The sequence below is a fragment of the Canis aureus genome, chromosome 30 (genome assembly GCF_053574225.1).
Source record: "Canis aureus isolate CA01 chromosome 30, VMU_Caureus_v.1.0, whole genome shotgun sequence".
Classification (NCBI taxonomy): Eukaryota; Metazoa; Chordata; class Mammalia; order Carnivora; family Canidae; genus Canis; species Canis aureus.
The window spans coordinates 40,522,126-40,541,696 of NC_135640.1; the positions used below are offsets into that span (position 1 = coordinate 40,522,126).

The following is a 19,571-nucleotide window of genomic DNA, read 5'->3' on the forward strand; positions in this document are numbered from 1 at the left end:
GTCAAATAAAGAAATAAAATCTTAAAAAAAAAAAAAATCTTGGGCAGCCTGGGTGGCTTAGTGGTTTAGTGCAGCCTTCAGCCCAGCTGGGGATCCTGAAGACCCGGGATCCTGTCCCACATCGGGCTCCCTGCATGGAGCCTGCTTCTCCCTCTGCCTGTGTCTCTCATGAATAAATAAATACAATCTTTTAAAAAAAAAATTGCATTAGATTGATAAGAATTGACTTGTTCCAATATAACAGCCCTACTGCCAGTAGTTTTCATTTCACTAATTTTAGGAGGACTCCTAATCTCCAAGAAAGAATCTCACACCTGAAAATTTCCTTCTACCCCTGAGGAAGAACTTTAAGAAGGGTCTTGGCATTTTGGACCGAGTGGTAGGAGAGCGAAAAGTGGTTTTGTACTTAAAAGAAGGCAGGATCCAATGGGATTGCAAGACTTTCCCAGGGCCTTGAGGTTTAGGCCCCCCCCCCCCGCCCCCCCAGATTAGTCTGGGCCAGTGCACATTGTTATTCCCACTTTACAGGTGGGAAGCCAGGAAGGGTGTGGCAGGAGCCAGGTTTTCTTCGTTACTGTTCTACGGCCCCCGTGTCTCTCAATTTACCTTCCTCGCCAGCTGCTCGGGAAGATGCGCATTGGTGTCTCCACTTCCAGCCACGCCATCAGGCTTTTGCCCTCACACGTCCCTGCCCCGGACCTGACCCGCAGGTCCAGGAGAAACCTCAGGCTTTCAGTTGACCTGTTGGGTTTGTGGTCTCTACCAATTCCTTCTTCGAACCCGCTTGTTTCACGGATGCCTCGTTGCCCTGGCTCCTCTAGCTCTGGTCTGACCTTCCCTCCTCCGCCGCCTTTGCTCAAGGCTTGTGTCAGCCTCACACGTGGGGTCTCCTGAGGCTCCGAACTTAGTTACGCTCCCCCACTGCAGTCCCCTCCATCCCCGAGACATGAGCTCGGGTGGCTGAGCTCAGAACTTGGGCACCGTGTCTGCTTCCTCAGGTGCAGCCTATCACCAAATCCGGTCTGTCCACCCCCTGAATGTGCCTCTGAGACTATAACCACTTTTCACCCCAAAAGCTTCCTGATGGCTCTCTCAGCTTCCCGATTTTTCCCTTTTAATCCACCCTCACTTTGCAATCCAGGCGATCTTTTTTAAAAGCCAAAGGTCGGGGCACCTGGGTGGCTCAGCGGTTGAGCATCTGCCTTCGGCCCAGGGTGTGATCCTGGGGTCCTGGGATGGAGTCCCGCATCGGGCTCCTTGCCTGGAGCCTGCTCCTCTCTCTGCCTGTGTCTCGGCCTCTCTCTGTGTCTTTCATGAATAAGTAAATAAAGCCTTTAAAAATAAAAAGCCAAAGGTATCATGCCACTCCCATGCTTAAGTTTTTGATGGCCCTCACTTGCTCTAAGGCTAACATTCAAACCATGTATGTGATGTGACCCACCAGACTGACGACCTGGCCCACCTAGAATCCCCCTCTGCCCCCCAACCCACCCCCAAACAAGTCACGCTCCGTCTGTTGCCTCTGGGTGTCTTGTGTGTTGTCCTCTCCACTCCCACACCACCAGCACCACCACCACCACCATTGATGTTTCATCCTGCTGGCTCATGTTAGTCTCCCCTCCCCCCTGTCCCCCTACCCCAGGATTCCACTCCCCCATCCCTCACCTCTTCAGCCTCATTTGGGGTTTGGTTCTCCCCCACTGTGCTCCCATAGTGCCTCATGCAGCTTGTCATACCACTTGGGCATACTCTCTTGGATTTGCCTGCCGGGACCCTCTCAGCCCCCAGTGGGTCCCTCACCTCTTCCTGCCTGGAGCCTAGCACTGTGCCTGGCCTATAGTGGGAGCGCAACCTTTTTTTTTTTTTTTTTGTATTACCCATGCCCTGATGCAACCTAACAGGATTTCTTGTACCACATGCATGTGTATTAATATAGAGTTCACACCGTCTATATAGCCAGCCTCTTGTCAGACATCTCCATCTGGGTGACCCACAGCTACGCCACCCTGCAAGCTCGTAGCTGAACTTCCTATTTGCTTCCTCCCTTCCCGGGCCAGTCCGTGTCAGTCCCACGTCTCTAACTGCAGAGCAGCTGGGTGCGGCCCCAGGGTGGGCATGACCTACAAAATGGTACAGAGGTGGCTGCCCTCTGTTCCTCCACTTGGCACATCCACAGCCATGCACAGTTGGTTAAGGTACTTTGGGGGACGTCTCTTTCCTTCTCTGTCTGCCGGCAGATCCCATTTCTCCTCTGAGAGCCAGCTGCCCGCCTCTGTGCTCCCGTCGCTCTGCTGTAACATCTAGTCATCCCTTAGTTACCGGCTGCTTGCAGGCCAGCTTCTCCCCGAGCTTGTGGGCTCCTTTGATGCAGACACGGCATCTGTTAACCTGTGTATTCCCAGAGTTCGGGGCCTGTTGCTAGGGCTGTGTCCCGGGACATCTGCTCCCGACAGCCAGAAACTGTGTTCTGGTGGTGTCTGCTTCTGGGGCTTTAGTAATTAGCAATATAACTTGGTGTCTTTGCATTTCTTGCACCAAATGAACACAATCCTTTCGTAAACTGGGGGAGGAAGGTCTGTATGGTTTGATAGCAGAAGGCTCTACATATTTAGAAATGGGAAGTTTCAATCAGCTGTGATTCTCTTAACCATTTCATTTTGAGCATGCATCTAGATGTCCAAATCTGCCCCAACTGCAGGTTGAGGAGTTGTCCCTTCGTAAAATTAGGTTTGGGGAGCCTGGGTGACTCAGCTGGTTAAGTGTCTGCCTTCAGCTCAGGTCATGATCCCGGGGTCCTGGGATGGGGCCCCACATTTGGCTCTCTGCTCAGCAGGGAGCCTGATTCTCTCTCTCTCTCTCTCTCTCTGTCTCTCCCCCTGCTCGTGCTCTCTCTCTCACAAATAAATGAAATCTTTTAAATAAATAAATGAAGAATAAAAAATTAGATTGGAGTAGAGAGCAATATACTCATTTCCTATTGCTGCTGTAACAAATTGCCACAATCTTGGTGGCTCAAGAGAGCTGCCATTTATTGTTGCACAGTTCTGGAAGCCACCAAGTCCCAAATCTGTACCACTGGGCTGAAATCAAAGACCACGCTCCCTTTGGAGGGTACAGGGGAGAATCATTTCCTTGCCCCTCCTAGCTGCTGGTGGCTACTGATGTCATTGGCTGTGGTCACATCCCTCCACCCTTTGTCCCTGCAGTCACATGGCTTCTCTGTGTGTCACATCTCCCTCTTATAAGGACACTCGCAGTGGCGTCTAGGGCCCACTCGGATAATCAGGATTTATCTCCCCATCTCAGGATCTTTAATGTAATCATAACTTCAAAGACCCTTTTTCCAGAAAAGCCCGAATTACAGGTTTCAGAGACTAGGACCTGCACTGATACCTTTGGAGGAGAGCTCTGGAGATCCTCAATCTACTACAGGTGAGGATTCCTGGATACATATTGGCAACAGGGGGAAGGTTTTGAAGAGCACATGACAGAGAAAGAGAATGGGACTGGGAAGCAGTGAGGGGTCCGATGGCGGTGTAAATGGTGTATGACAGCCCCTTCCCTGCCAACACCGCGTCACAGGCTCAAGTAGGCCCAGAACTGGAGTGGGCCATCGCTGTCTTGTCAACACGGTGGAAATTGCATCAGGCTAAGTGCCAGTCCCACTGGGTGCTCACAATCAAGAAGCCTTGTCTTTAAACATTATTGCATACGATGAGAAAACTGATTTGGGTGGGATTTCTTTTTTTTTTTTTTAAAGATTTTATTTATTCATTCATTCATGAGAGACACACAGAGAGAGAGGCAAAGATACAGGCAGAGGGAGAAGCAGGCTTCCTGCGGGGAGTCTGATGTGGGACTTGATCCCGGGACTCCAGGATCACACTCTGAGCCAAAGACAGAGGCTCAACCCCTGAGCCACCCAGGCATCCCTGGGTGGGATTTCTTCTGTGCTGCTCCATAAATTGCCATCACGAAAGGAGGTGAGGAATACAAATGCTTTGATATCTGCACCATGGGATTCTTTGGGTAAATAAAGATGGATCTGTACCCCCAAAGCCTCACACTGGGGTGAAGAATGACAACCTCTGTTGAACCAGTGTCCGCCCTTGGCTGTGATCTGATCTGCACAGCCACCCTCCTCTGGAGGAACGATAAAACCCTCCACACCAGGAAAGGGAGGTTCATGAGGCCAGTAGGTAGAGGAAGGGGGTTGGATCCAGGTTTGACGGTGAAGTCCAAGACCTTTCATAAGCAGCTCCGAAAAATACTACAGATGTTTAGGGTGGAACTCGACAGCTGGACAGCCCTATATCCTCTTTTTCTAGTAATGGGAAGAGGTGAATCCAGAGCCCAGGGCTTCTGATAGATGATTTGGTCGGGGGGCGGGGGGGGGGGGAGAAGCTGTGTGTGGATGGGGATAAGCTGGCAGGTGGCAGAAGGCAGAGGGATTCATACTCTGTGGCCTGTGTTTGATGACCTACATACTCTATGAAGAGTGGAGGTACATGGGGTGTGGATGAGGTCTGAGTCTCAGCCAGCCCTCCTTTCCTCCTGCCCTGCCCTCAGCATTACCATGAATGTGCCTGTCGTGGCCCACGCTTTGGCACCGCGAAGATGAATGCTGGATGGTCCCCGCCCTCAAGGAACTGGCATCCTGTCTGAGGAAACAGGAACCATCAATCCAAGTGGTTCAACGCTACAAGACTCATGCATGCTCAGGACTGTGAGGGGAGGCGGTTCCGCCCTCTTCCAGGGACCCAGATGTGGGGTAGGCCCAAGGGTGGAGGTGGCCATGCCAGCCTCTGTCCTCCGGTGCCATGAAGTTGAGCCCTGGGATCAAGCTGTAACCCCCTCTCATACAAGGGCCACACAGCAAGAGGACCCGGCTTTACCCCTGACGTTGACTGTGCTGATTCTGGGACAGGCAAGAGGGAGCTGACGGTCATTCCAGATTTCTAGATGGAGCCATTGCATTGTGAGAGCTAACAATGAACTCACCAAAAGGGCATTAGGCCGGGTGGCCCTTTCCAAACAGCAGCTTATTCTGTGTATCTACAAGCAAAACGGCGCTGTTTCTTACGACATTCCAAGACAGCTGAGCACATTTGTCCTACTTGACATCAAGCTTCATGTGGTCCTGTGCACATGATGAATAGCCAGTTGACTCCATTAATCTGACCCCGAAACTCCTTTTAAACGACTAAGAGATCTGACTAGGTTTTTGATTTGTTTTTTTTTTGTTTTTTGTTTTTTAAATCTTGGACACGTTAGAGCTTCGCCCCTTCTCCTTTGGTAAGAGTCAGCCTTGTTGACCTTGGTCCAGAACATGAATCACCCTACTGAGGAAAAAGAAATATGAACGTGCACTTAAACTTGATCTGAAAAGTACTTGCCTGGTTAAAATCATCTCCAAGATTCGCTTGGATATTTGGCATGTTTTGTGCTAGAAATCGGACACATTTAAACGTCCAGATAAATATTTCCACCCCAATTTATGTTGAAATATCGATCTTAGAACCAGACTGGATAAAACACTCTAGAACTAGAAGTTTGCTTATGAAGCACTCTCATAAAAACTGGGTCAAGTGTTTTAATCTGTTTTCTCCATTAGGGAGCAGCCTCCCCCCCCAACCACCCCGCCACCCTGCGCCTTAAATGTGACTCAATTGATTTGGTACACTGTCTGGTTCTCTGATATCTGTGAAATTGCTACTTCTAAAAATAGATGCCCTGTTCCTCTTAAGCGTTCTTTCTTTCTAAGGTAGACAAATTATTGTCAGGGTTCTAACACTTTGAAAATCAAAATCATCACCAGCGACCAAGAACCATCATGATGTCATCTGAGCTTTTGCCAAGTCTGTATATTTAACCCTTCTGACATATCATTGGCTATTATAAGTCTAGAATTTTCAAATATTGCTTGAAAATATTCCCAAGGATTTTCACTTATAAAAATCAACTAGGGGCAACTGGGTGGCAGTCAGTTAACCATCCAACTGTTGGTTTTAGCTCAGGTCGTGAACCTAGGGTCATGAGATTGAGCCCCATGTCAGGCTCTATGCTGAGCATGGGGTCTCCTTTGGATTCTTTCTTCCTCTCCCTCTATCCGTCCTGCTCATGCTTTTTCTCTCTCTCAAATAAACAAGTAAATCTTTTTTATTTATTAAAAAATTTTTTAAAAATATTTATTTATTTATGATAGACATAGAGGAGAGAGAGAGAGAGAGGCAGAGACACAGGAGGAGGGAGAAGCAGGCTCCATGCAGGAAGCCCGACGTGGGACTCAATCCCGGGACTCCAGGATCGTGCCCTGGGCCAAAGGCAGGCACTAAACCACTGAGCCACCCAGGGATCCCCAGTAAGTCTTTTTTAAAAATTAAAAAAATAAAATATCAACTGAATTTAGAAACTAAGATGTTTGGAATATGTGACAGGGAGGCAATGGTGGGAAAAAAAAAAGTTTGGGCCTCCCTCTGAAATCCGATTTCCTTTCTGGCTCTTCCCTTGAGATCAATGGACTGGAGTGATTGGTTTCATCAGGAAGGTATGGGCTTTCAAGGTCATGTGACACTACCACTGTGTTGTCAGCAGGGTAATTATCCTCAAATTAAGTGTTGCACTCTTGCTTCTGGGATTGAAGTTAGCTCATCAGAATCCTGTTTTAAAAGGAAGCAGGAAAAGGGGGGGCGCCTGGCTGGCTCAGTCAGAGGAGCATGCGACTCTTGATCTCCAGGTGACTTACTTCAAGCCCCACACTGGGTGTAGAGATTGCTCAATAATAAAATCTTAAAGCAAATAAATAAAAGGAAGCTTGAAAGGGACTGTCATGAGCACACGGTGAAGCCACCCCCGAGTTGTATCTTTCCACAATTCCTGCTCCATTCAATCATAAAGCAAAGTTAATCATAATTATGAAGCAGATTCAGGATTCCAAACTCGATGACATTTCACCACATGATTAACTTGGCTTCTTACACGGTACACAGAGCAGAACATGAGACGAGCCACACAGCAAACACGATTAACAGAAGGGTGTAGGAAGTTAAGGAACCAAGCACAAAGCCAGTCTGTGGGCGCACAGTGGAGATAAGGCCTCTGGCCCGTCCGGGTCCGCTCTTGCCACTCACTGCTTCTTACGTTCCAGCGGGGAAGGATCTCTGTTGCTCCGGGGCCTCATTCGGGCAGGGCCTTCTGCAGCAGGTGCCTTTTTGAAGTGGTCAGACGTGGAGGGGTCAGCGTCTGGGAAGTCTGATGGTTTGCTGCAAAAATCCTCCCCCACCCTCTGCTTTGGTGGTGGAGGGGAGAGGGAGAAGGAGAAAGTCTTAGGCAGGCTCCACACTCAGTTGTAGAGTCTGTCTCGGGGTTCCATCCCATGACCCTGAGATCATAACCTGAGCCAAAACCAAGAGCCGGTCGCTTAACCGACTGAGCCACCCGGGTGCTCCAAATCTTCCCCCTTTATAAAGGAATTTAACTGAATTGATCTCGGGCTCCTGCAGACCTCCTGTGTTTTGCTGGTTATCAGTTCTGGGGGTGTCAGCTGATGCTGGTCCTGGTGATATCTCGTAGCTGCAGGACCCTCATTGCTTGACATGAGAGACTCCATCTTGCTCTCTACAGGGACCCTCAATGCTTTCACTGTCTTTTACTGGCCTGTAGCTGAGTGGCCTACCTTAGGCTCAAGCACTAAAAAAAAAAATCTAAGTGGCCACCGAGACAGTTACATGTTAATAAAAGCCAATTGTTTGGGGCGCCTGGGTGGCTCAGTCGGGGAAGCATCTGCCTGCCTTCAGCTTAGGTCATGATCTCCGGGTCCTGGAATTGAGCCCTGCATCGGGCTCCCTGCTCAGTGGGGAGCCTGCTTCTCCCTCTCCTGATCCCCCTGCTTGTGCTCTCTCTGTCAAATAAATAAATAAAATCTTAAAAAAAAAACACAAAAAAGTCAATTGTTTCGGCAGGTATAAACTAACGTTCGAGATAGCATTGCTCAGATAATTTTTTTTTTAAGATTTTATTTATTTATTCATGAGAGACACAGAGAGAGAGGCAGAGACACAGGCAGAGGGAGAAGCAGGCTCCATGCAGGGAGCCGGATGTGGGACTGGATCCCAGGGCCCCGGGATCACGCACGCCCTGAGCCCAAGGGAGATGCTCAACCACTGAGCCACCCAAGCGTCCCCCAGATAATGTTTTATTTATTTTTTTTATTTTTTTTATTTTTTATTTTTTATTTTTTTTTGCAGATAATGTTTTAAATGAGGCCAAATATGTACAACGCTGTAAAGAGACAATAAGCAGAAATTATACCAGTGATTTGTCACCAAATATAAGAACAAAATGTCACAAAGTTGGGCTATTATTGGAGAATGTTAATCGAAACGGAAATGCCTTCAAGTCTGAGAATCGATGCGAACCGGGCAGTAAATGAAGAAGCATCACTCAGTGCCTGAGAAACCATGGTCTGATTCCGAAGTTAAGAAAGATAAACCGAGAAAGCGCCTTAGCGGCAGTGACCGCGACCGTGGGACGCAACCACAAAAATGCACGTGGTGTTCACTTTTGTCATTTTGTGAAGGTGCATTTTGTGCGATGCAGAAGATTCGATGCTGAGAGCAGGACGGTGGGGACTGCCAGTCCCGGGTTCAAGTGCCAGACCTTCAGCTTAGTGACTGGGCGACCTCAGCCAAGTTGTATCACCTCCACCGCCTGCAGTTTCCTCACCCAGAGTGGGAACCCCGGGAATTTCCATCCCATAGGGCCCGCGTGGGGAGCAAGTGAGGTAAGGGCCGATCGCCTAGCAGTACTTGGCACAGAGTAGGCATTCAACGAGAGCTGGAGGGTATTGTTATTTCTACCCCTTGCTTAAATAACCACTTTGCAATGGAAAGCCATCCCAGAGGAAAATAATCAGGTCTGGAATAAGTGCAGCCAGCAGTGGTCCTGGAGTGTAACCGCATCCAGTGTGCGGAGATGCTGTCTGGACGATCCTGAGCACGAGCTGAAAATATCATGCGGATGCACAGAAGAGGTCGTAACATTAAGACCGAATCCTTCACGCGATATGACTTATGTGATGACACGCGGGGAGAAAGAACTTGCTCAAAAATCTCATGGGGTGGGGGCACCTGGGTGGCTCAGTGATTGAGCATCTGCCTTCAGCTCAGGACGTGATCCCGGGGTCCTGGGATCGAGTCCCACATCGGGCTCCCCTTGGGGAGCCTGCTTCTCCCTCTGCCTGTGTCTCTCATGAATAGATACGTAAAATTATAGAAGAAAAAACCCCTCATCGGATCACATTATGAGTAGAATTTGGCAGTATGGAAACCAGGGAAAGTGACTATTGGTTCTGTTTAAACAGCAAGATGCAAAGAAATTCCATACACATCTACGAGAGTTTAAAAATAGGCTGTTGGGAAAGGTTGCTAATTAAGGAGATGCTAAATTTGGGCAAGATGGAAAGTTTCAAAACGTGTTCTGAGCAAAGCTGTACCAGGGAGCCAGTTGCAGAATCCGAATGCGAGGTGGGTGGCGCGGGTCGGCTCGAGGGGCATCTCGGTGCAGGCTCGGCGGCAGGTGGACACGCTCCTCTAATGCCTCGCCGAGTCCACCCTGACACTGGCTCGCCAAACATCACCTCAATGTTATTTTTGGTAGAGAACGTCTTACTGATGTGGGAATTATCACATTGACCATGGGAGAAAAACAGATTTATTGATCACCCGAATATTCTAAATTAACCTGTAGAGTCTGGCAGCACACCAGTGACTCAGATGTTTTTAGGTGGGAGAAGGAGAGCTCTGTGAACAATCTCCTGGTGCCTGAGACTGGCCTTCCCGTCAAGCTCTGTGAAGACAGCGTCGACTTCTCCCGAAAAGCCTACCTGGAGGACTCTAGTCTGTCTTTCAAAGGCCAGGTTGGCGGGATCCCTGGGTAGCGCAGCGGTTTGGCGCCTGCCTTTGGCCCAGGGCGCGATCCTGGAGACCCGGGATCGAATCCCACATCGGGCTCCCGGTGCATGGAGCCTGCTTCTCCCTCTGCCTGTGTCTCTGCGCCTCTCTCTCTCTCTGTGACTATCATAAATAAATAAAAATTAAAAAAAAAAAAAAAAAAAAAACAAAGGCCAGGTTGGGTGTTGCTTTGCAGCTGGTGCGCAGGGACCCATGAGCACCCGGCCCCGGGGGTCCCAAACAGACCATGAGCCGCAGACAAAACCCAAAAGGCAGAGAAATGAGTGACCGTGAAAGAAGAAAGGGATTTATTTCAGGGAGGCCGATGCTGGGAAGCCAGTGGACGGGTGTCCCAAGGCCTGTCTCCAGAGTGCTGGAAAGACTCCCAGGTTTATGGCAGGAAAAGTGGGACAAAGGTGGAGGGGTCCTTGCAGGTGAGCAGTGCAGGTGGGGTTGATCACTGTCGTGGGGTCAGTCTTGGGGAGGGTCTCCAGGACACAGGGCAGTCCTTATTGCTTGAAGGGATGGTTTCGATTCCCAGCGGGGGATGCTTTGCCCTCAGGGTCTTTTGCCTAAGCCTGGAGACCTCCTGGAAAGAAGAACCCATCCAGAAAGTTTGAGGTCAGAGTGGAAGCAGCCAAACCCTCTTTCAGTTTCTCTAGTCCTTTCCATGGAGCAGCCCCTGGGGGCTGGAACATGCATCTCCCAAAGGTCAGATGGGAGTGTTGGTTTATACGTCCGACTCCACCCTGCAGGGGCGGAGCCCACACTCGGGTCACCGACCTCATTTCTCAACTGGAAGACGCCAGGCAGGTGGGCCCTTGGCCCTGGGCAGGGCTCCACTGGTGTTTGTGGATCGAGTTGGATTCTCCTTTTCTAGAGTAGCAGCTCTGTGCTTCCTTCTGAGTCTCCTTCCCTTCCACCTGTTGAAGAGGAAGAAATTTTCTCTGCCTTTCAAGGTCCTTGTAGCTGGACGAAGAATCAAACGGAAAAACGGAGAAAATCAGATTTAATTTGCTGCATACGGGGAATCCAGGCAGACACGGAGCTGCCAAGGACTGTCAGGCAACGGGAGGCCAATGGGAACAAAGGAACATGGGAAACAAAGTCAAAAGGAAAAAATTAAATCCCCTTACTACTTAGAGCCCACTGACAAGTCCGTGAAACAGGCAGAGTGACTTTCCTCTAGGGAGTCACCTGCCTCGATGCCAAGACTTTGCTAAGAGCAAAAGGCAATCTTAGCTTAACGTTATCCCGACCCCAGGACCCTGTGAGTCTACCTTAACATACAAACATTCCTTTGGAAACTTCCTTTATCTCTGCCCCCCAAGATCTAGGCTAGCAATCGTCCCCCAAGCATGTGACCTGCTGATCTACATCTGGAGGTTCTCAGAACTGGGTTTTCAGTAAACAGTAATAAATGAGCTTTTCCCAACAACAGGGAACCCCCTCGAGGTCCTGGAAACCTTGCTTCCAAAATCCCTTAGAGACTTACGCGCTCCCTCACCCCCTCCCAACTTGAAACTATATCAAGGGCCACTCCTCCCGACCCCAGGACAGCTCCTGGGGACAGCCCACGGGTCAGCTCTGAATCCCAACATCTTTCCTACATCAACGGGACTTCCGGAGCTCAGGACAGGGGATGGGCGTGGGAGCTCTGGGGGGAGGAAGACCATTAGCAGGCCGGGAGAGGAGGTGTTTGGGAAACAAATGCTGCCCTGTGATGCAGATGAGCTCCCGAGGTACCGGGGAATCTCTGCGAACAGCCGCCTGGTTGCCGCTGCCGCCGGCTCTCCTTTCTGATGTAAATCTAGGCGGGGGAGGGGAGGTGAAGAGCTTTTCCTGAAGCTGCTGGGTTTTGAGCTCTTTCAACTAAAAATAATCTTCAGGCCCAAGTGGCCCCTCTTGGGGCGGCCTGTGCTGGGCCCCAATATGTCCCTGGTGCCCAAGGAACTGCAGGTCTTGCCTGCCCTACCCTCAGGGCCCCATGATTAGGTGACACCCGTGACTCAGTGATAGATGGTGGGTTCTGAGCAAAGGTGATGTTTATCACCTTCTGCTTGGTCAGCAACTTTATTCAACAACTGAGCATTTACCTTGTACTTGTGCCAAGTGGTGAGGGGCGCTGTGCTGGGGGTGACATTGTGCTGGGGGACACTGTTCTGGGGGACAGGTGCTGGGGACACAGTGTTGGGGATACTGTGCCGAGGGACACAGTGCTGAGGGGACACTGTTCTGGGGGATGTGGTGCTGGGGACACTGCTGGGGGACACTGTGCTGGGGACACAGTGATGGAGATGCTGTGCTGGGAGACACTGTGCTGGGGACACTGCTGGGGACACAGTGCTGGGGGATATGGTGCCGGGGACACTGCTGGTGGACATGGTGCTGGGGACGCTGTGCTGGGAGATACTGTGCTGGGGACACTGCTGGGGAACATGGTACTGGAGATGCTGTGCTGGGGGACACGGTGCTGGGGGACACAGTGCTGGAGAACACGGTGCTGGAGATGCTGTGCTGGGAGACACTGTGCTGGGGACACTGTTGGGGGACACTGTGCTGGGGAACACAGTGTGGGGACACTGTGTTGGGGAACATGGTGCTGGAGATGCTGTGCTAGGGGACATAGTGCTGGGGACACTGCTGGGGACACTGTGCTGGGGACACTGTTGGGAGACACTGCTGGGGACACTGTGCTGGGGGACACGGTGCTGGGGGAGGGGACACTGCTGGGGGAGGGGACACGTCCTGTGGGAGCACTGTGACAGGGGAGCGGAGGGGAGGGGGGGCTGCCGGTGTCTGCAGGGCGGGCGGTGGGAAATTCGAGCGCAGCGTGGCGGGGGCGCGGGTGGCGCAGGGCCCGGCAGGGAGATTCTAGGGCAAGGCTCTGTGGATTGGGACCTTCCGCGGTGCGGCCTGAGGCCTCCCTGAGCGCACAGCCCCTCACCTCTTGTCGCCACGGTCCTCAGGGGCATAGCCCGCCACCCCACTGGGTCTCCTGGGGGCTCCAGAGGCCTCGGAGGCACGTGTCAGGGGAGGTAGCACTGCCGGGACGCACTTCTGACCGCGGGTCCCCTTAACCGCCACGTCTTGTCAAGCTGGACCCGTGGGGTCTTTTTCTTGGGTCTCTCGGTCCTTTGCGGAGGTTCTCACAGCGCCCCACTGTTGCGGGTCAGAGAGGGACAGGGGAGCCGGGACCCCTCGGGCCTGGAGCAGGTGCCCCTGGGGCCCGGGCCCAGCTGTCCGCTGCCTGCACGCGGCCCACCCCTCGGTCCCCGCCGGCGGGTCCTGGCTGCGGGCCTGGCTCGGCCTCGCGTCAGCCGTGGAAGGAACACTCCCCGGCGGGCCTGGCACGCTCGCGGCTCTGTCTGGGGGCCGGGGGTGGGGGAGCGGGTTTTATTACACACGCTGAGGAGGGCTTCTTCATCCTTGGCCACGCGAGGTCCGGGGCAGGAGTGCAGCGTCCCTGCAAACAGGAGGCCGGGAGATGCATTTTGGGGAATGTGACATCTAAAAGCGCAGGGTGGCCGTGTGAAGGCCTGAGCATTCTGGGAAGCCAGGGCCGTGTGGGCAGGCTCCTGCATCCAGGGAAGGCCCCGGGTTAGGGACCTCATGCAGTCGGAGAATGAGATGGCCACGCTGAGCCGGCAAAAGGGGAGCAGCAGCGCGGCTGGTGACCGGGAAGATGGGATTCAGGGCCATGTACGAGGCAGCGTGGCAGGCAGGAGTCAGGGTCCAGGACCCTGGGATGGGGAGCTGGCTCTCAAAGGATGGAGAAGACCCTCTAGGGTCATGGGCCATGGTGGGGAAGGGGACCCAGGGCCAGGGCAGGGTTACAACCAAGTGCATTTGTCCCTCAGGAGGCAGGAGTGAAGGATAGGTCACAATGGGCAGGGCTGGGGTGGGGGAGGGCCTGGTGTTGCCAGGCAACCTGTCCCCGGTGGGGGGGGGGGCGACTCAGGCTTGAGCTGTGGGATTCAGCCTGCATGTAAGGGGTCCACCTTGCTGTAATCCCATGAGGACTTGGGGAAGTGATCCCAGCGGGGAGCTGTGGGGGGAGGCGCCGAGGTGGTTGGGGAAGCACCCGGGAACCATCAGCCTCAACAAGCGGCCTTGGAGCAGAGCCTAAAGGGGGTGCATTGGGAACGTCCCAGCGCCCCCAGATCACTCCGCCTTAGTGGGACACGCAGGGGGGCTGAGGCACTCAGGCCTGACTCCAGGCTCCCTCCAGGGAGGCCCGCTTGCCGCCAGGTAGAGCTGCCCGCAGCTAGGTAACTGGCACATTCTACCGGTCAGGCCCTCTTCCACTGACGCTCAGCTAGCTCCTCCTCTTCCTTCAATGCAGCCTGGGCCTCACCTCCTCTAGGGAGCCCTCCTTGACCTCTGCAGACAGCGCGACAGTGTTTTCCCCTGCTGCCCCTTGGGACATCCGTGCATTCCTGGCACAGCCCTTATGTCGACTCCCGACTCCGGGGCAGTGACAGGTGCTCTCACTGTCCCCCGCCTCTTCCTGCCTGTAGCCCCAGGATTTAACACCCTGCCCCTGCGCAGTGGGGCTTCCTGCAGGCTGAGTGGCCTTCTAGAAGGGGGAGGAAGAGCAAGGAGGAAGCAGGGCGGCATGGGTCTGAATTCCGCCTGGGAGACCGTCCCAAGCTGTGATGGCTGTGGGTGTGGCCGGAGCTGTGGAGCGGGTCAGGGGTGCAGCCACAGGTCCCCGGTGGCAGGGCCGGGAGCTGTGGGGGCCTGGAGGCTGGGCTGGGAGGAGGGAATGGTCAGGCGCAGAGGGAAGGGCTGAGCGGTTGTGTCATCTCACGGTCCTGTGTGGTGACTGGCACACAGTAGGTGCTCACTGAACAGCTCATTCCCAGTGCTCGCCTGGTGCTGGGCAGCAGACTGCCTCGTGGGGAATAACCTGAGCCTCCAACAGAAACCAGAGCTGCCGAGAGAGAGGATGCTTCCAGAAACAGAGGCTCGGGTGCGGGCCTGGGAAGCTGCACCCAGAGCGGTGCAGAGGCCTTACACCTGCTTCCCCGAGGTCCCGGGTCACCGGAGGTCTCCGTTCCCATTGCTCGTGCTTGTAGGCAGCTTTCTCAGGTCCCCCAGCCAGGGAGCCCCAGCTTTGTCCTGGGGCGGGGGGCCCTGGAGGGGCCTGGAGGACACAGCATTCCCAGGGACAGGTCTGAGCCCCGTAGTGGGTTGAATTGTGTCCCCAAATAGGTCTACTTCCTATCCCTCTGAATCTGTGCCTGTGGCCTGATTTGGAAATGGGGTCATCGCAGCTTAGGTTACAGTGGGGTCATGCTGCGACAGGGTGGGCCCGCAATCCGGTGACTGGTGTCCCTGGAAGGGGACAACACAGAGACACAGGGGCCAGGAGGCCATGTGATGGGGTGAGTTGGCCACGACCCAAGGTGTGCAGCGGCTGGGAGGCTCGTGCGCGGCTGGTGTGAAGTGGTGCAGCCACAGGGAAGGCCGCGGCCTGTTTCCTGTGCAAACGGACAGATTTCCTCTGCTGCCCGGCAGTGTGGCTCCCAGGGATTCACCCAAGAGGAGAGAAAATGTCTAGCAGCTTTGTCACCCAAACTGGAAACAACCCAAATGGCTGTCGGCAGGTGCTTGGGTGACGGGGCCCATCCGCAGGGGGGAACACTGCCCGCTAGGCCCAAGAAGCCCGACTCCGAACGCTGTAGACTGTATGATGCTGCTCTTACGACATCCTGGAAAAGGCGACATGAAAGGGACATGAAAGGGATGGAAGTCAGGGGTGCTGGGGGCGGGACGAGGTGATTGACAGCAGGGGCCATGCTGGGGCTTTTGGGGAGACGGGGTGCTCTGTGGCTCGACCGTGGCAGCGGTCATGGGGCTGCCCACTTTGCCAACACCTGGGAGCCGCACACCTGAAGAGGGTGACGTTTTTTTTTTTTTAATTTTTATTTATTTATGATAGTCACACAGAGAGAGGAGAGAGGCTGAGACACAGGCAGAGGGAGAAGCAGGCTCCATGCACCGGGAGCCTGACGTGGGATTCGATCCCGGGTCTCCAGGATCGCGCCCTGGGCCAAAGGCCGGCACCAAACCGCTGCGCCACCCAGGGATCCCAGAGGGTGACATTTTTGAAGGTATAATCGGCACATCACAGTGTGTTGATTTTAGGTGGACAGCGACGATGTGACGAGTGTTTGTATTGTGAAATGAGAGTGAATTTCATCCTATGTACGCGTTCTCTTAATAAATGTCGTTTTTTGAAAAAGATTTTTTGAAATTTATTCATGAAAGACACAGAGAGAGAGGCAGAGACACAGGCAGAGGGAGAAGCAGGGTCTCCACGGGGAACCCGATGTGGGACTCGATCCCAGGACCCCGGAATCACGCCCTGGGCTGAAGGCTGACACTCAACCGTTGAGCCACCCGGGCGTCCCTTCAATAAATCCGTCTTAAAGAGAAACCCAGACAAGGGAAAATAATCCCTCCTTGTAATGGTTGAAAGCTGGAGTTCGCAGACCTGAAGTCTCTGAAACCTTGCTATGCTTCCCAGGAAAATGCAAAGAAGGACAGAACTTCAGAGCAACCAGGGCACCTGGGTGGCTCAGCGGTTGAGTGTCTGCCTTCGGCTCAGGGGGTGACTCCGAGGTACTAGGATCGAGTCCCACATCGGGCTCCCTGCAGGGAGCCTGCTTCTCCCTCTGCCTGTGTCCCTGCCTCTCTCTCTCTGTGTGTCTCACGAATGAATGGATGAAATCTTTAAAAAAAAAAAAAAATTTCATTTCAGAGCAATCCCCTCTGAATCTTTTTATTTCTGGATTTTAGGCTTGGGGCATAACCCACGCGCTCTCTTTAAAAATAAGAGGCCATAAGGCTTGCTGTGCCCGGCTGGCTTCCTTCATGCAAGGATTATTCCAGCCCTTTGATGAACCTGTCGTGCAGGACACTTTATTTTCCTCCAAACAAAGATATTAGGAAACAATATTTTGGGCAAGCATTGCTTATGGAGACTTGTTTTCTTTGGAACATCTCTTTTTTTTTTAATCTTTTTTTTCATTTTTTTAAAGATTTTATTTATTTATTCATGAGAATACACAGAGAGGAGAGAGAGAGAGGCAGAGCCATAGGCAGAGGGAGAAGCAGGCTCCATGCAGGGAGCCCGGCGTGGGACTCGATCCCAGGACCCCAGGATCACGCCCCAGGCCGAAGGCAGCACTAAACCGCTGAGCCCCCCCGCCCCCCCCCCCCCACCCTTTGGAACGTCTCTAAGCAGGAGTGTGAATGGTGAAATCAGTCAGTGGTTTGGGTGAGTGTGTTTGGAGTGAAGAGTCCGGACTTGGGCCGAGGCCGTGATATTTATACACCTTGAAATAAAGCATCAGTTGGGGAACCGTATCCTTTGGGAGCTCCCAGAAAGGGGTGTAGTGGGGGTGCGAGGTGGCTGTGGTTGTATGGGGGGCAGGGTGGGCGCTGTTCCTCTTGCTCCCCACCCCCGTGGGTTTGCCCCTTTGCCAGCCCAGGCCCCCCCATCACGTGGCAGGAAAGGCCCACTGGGGTCACCGGTGCAGCTTCGAGGGGACGGGGCGCTGGCTCTGAAGGGCCGTCCAGGAGCCTCGAGCCTGCTTCTGAGCAGAGTTCACGTTGCAGGGCTTGCCCCTTGCACTGGCCCAGACACCGCCCCTGCCGCCTTCTGGATCTCTCTTTGGGGGGCTGGAGCCAGGCTGTCCTTGCTCCAGTCAGGAGATGCCGTCCTGGGGGCTGGTGGGCTCCCTTTACTTGCAGAAGCTCTCGAACAAGCGCGTCTGAGGTTCGAGCCTGGGAGGGGGTGGGGGTGGGGTCTCAGCCCCAGCTCGGAACCGGTTTCTCCGGAGCACCCTGCGTGCAGCAGCACCTTTCCTCAAGTGGATGATGCTGGCACAGCACCGCAGGGAGCTTTGGGTCCCTGCACACAGCTCCCACCCCCGGGGGGGGGGGTCCTGCCCATCAGAGCGCCTCCCCACCACACGACCTCAGGCCGAGGCTGGGGCAAGCCCGCAGGGGTTTGCAGGGAGCACCCCGAGAGGCTGAGGTGCTGGTGCAGAACCGACCGAGGGAGACGGCGAGTGCTGGACCGCCCGCCCGGGCCGGCTGCGCGGAGGTGGGCTCCTCAGACTGTCAGCTTGCCGTGGCACACGCTCAGCCGCTGCTCCTCTTTTTTATTTTAAAGACTTTCTTACTCTTATTATTTTTTTTAGAACAGTTTTAGGTTCACAGCGAAATCGAGGGGAACGTTCGGGGAGCTCCCACACCCGCCCCCCCACTGCCTTGCTGCTGCTCTCAGCCCCCTCCCAGCGGCGCACCTGTCACCGCGCCCGAACCTGCGCTGCGGCGCCATCGGCACCCAGAGCCCACGGCGGACAGCGGGGTGCCCTCGGCGCTGCTCACTCTGTGGGTCTGGGTGAGTGTGAAATGCGGGCACCCAGCGCTGCAGCATCCCACAGGGTGGCTTCAGGGCCTTAGAACGCCTCTGTGCTTCACTCTTCATCCCTCCCTCCCCCCCAAACCCTAGCAACCACTGATCTTTCTACCGTCTCCATGGTTTTGCCTCTAGCTCCCACTCTAAAATAGCACTGGAGATGGGAATCGCTTGAACCCAAGAGGAAGGTTGCACGTAGCAGGAAGCGCACGGCGCCACCCACGTAGCTCCGAGGCCGGACCACCTGCCGTCAGGTGTGCCCTGTTGGGAGCTTTCCCTCCCCTGCTCTGCACGTGTACACCTATGTGCATCGGAACCATACGAGAGTAAATCACCCACATCATGGGCCTCGTGAGGGTTTCCTAAAAATAACAATATGCTCTCCCGTAAGCCCTGGGTGAGCTTCTCGCGGACAGGTCAGTGGAACGCTCCAAACCCGTTGGAGGACACGTCCCTCTCCTCGTTGTGCTGCTTGCCTCCAGGAACCCCATCTCATTCCCAGCTACCTTTTCTGGGATCTATCCCGGTCCCTGTTCTGTGCGTCTGCGTCGTCACAACTGGATGGCTCCTCAGCCTGTAGCCCTGCAGAACTGCCCGGTGCTGTTGAGCAGTCTGTGCACTGCATAAAGGCTCCGGATGAAGGGGGCTGCCGCGCTCTGCTCAGGGGCTCATGGAGCCGCCTCTGCCCAGAGCGGTGGGTTTCCCTCACAATAAGTCATCACATGGGCCAGAAGTGATCCGTAATAAAGAGTTCTCTGGGGATCCCTGGGTGGCGCAGCGGTTTGGCGCCTGCCTTTGGCCCAGGGCGCGATCCTGGAGACCCGGGATCGAATCCCACGTCGGGCTCCCGGTGCATGGAGCCTGCTTCTACTTCTGCCTATGTCTCTGCCTCTCTCTCTCTCTCTGTGTGTGACTATCATAAATAAATAAAAAAAAAAAAAAAAAAAAAGAGTTCTCTGGAAGGTGGGGGTGATCCACAGTGTCCAGTGCTGGAGAGTCAAAAAGAGGCCAGCTGGGGCCCCGGGATGGCTCAGTCTGTAGAATACACAACTCTTGATCTCGGGGTTGTCGTGGGTGATCTGAAGATTTGTTTTGGGGGCATGATGGAGGTGGCAGTCTCATTACAATTGGTTCAAGAATTCCAGGAAAGAAAGTAGGATGGTAAGACTGTGTGTGCGTGTGCA

General features: G+C 53.7%; 1 long non-coding RNA gene across 1 annotated transcript; it reads right to left on the reverse strand.

Annotated features, from left to right (window-relative positions):
• Positions 1 to 10,235: 10,235 nt before the first annotated feature.
• Positions 10,236 to 13,834, reverse strand: LOC144302010 (uncharacterized). The gene is made up of 3 exons (XR_013368931.1): positions 12,898 to 13,834; positions 10,734 to 10,873; positions 10,236 to 10,539 (listed from the first exon to the last, which is right to left on the reverse strand). It is a non-coding gene; the product is annotated as an uncharacterized LOC144302010 (long non-coding RNA).
• Positions 13,835 to 19,571: the final 5,737 nt, after the last annotated feature.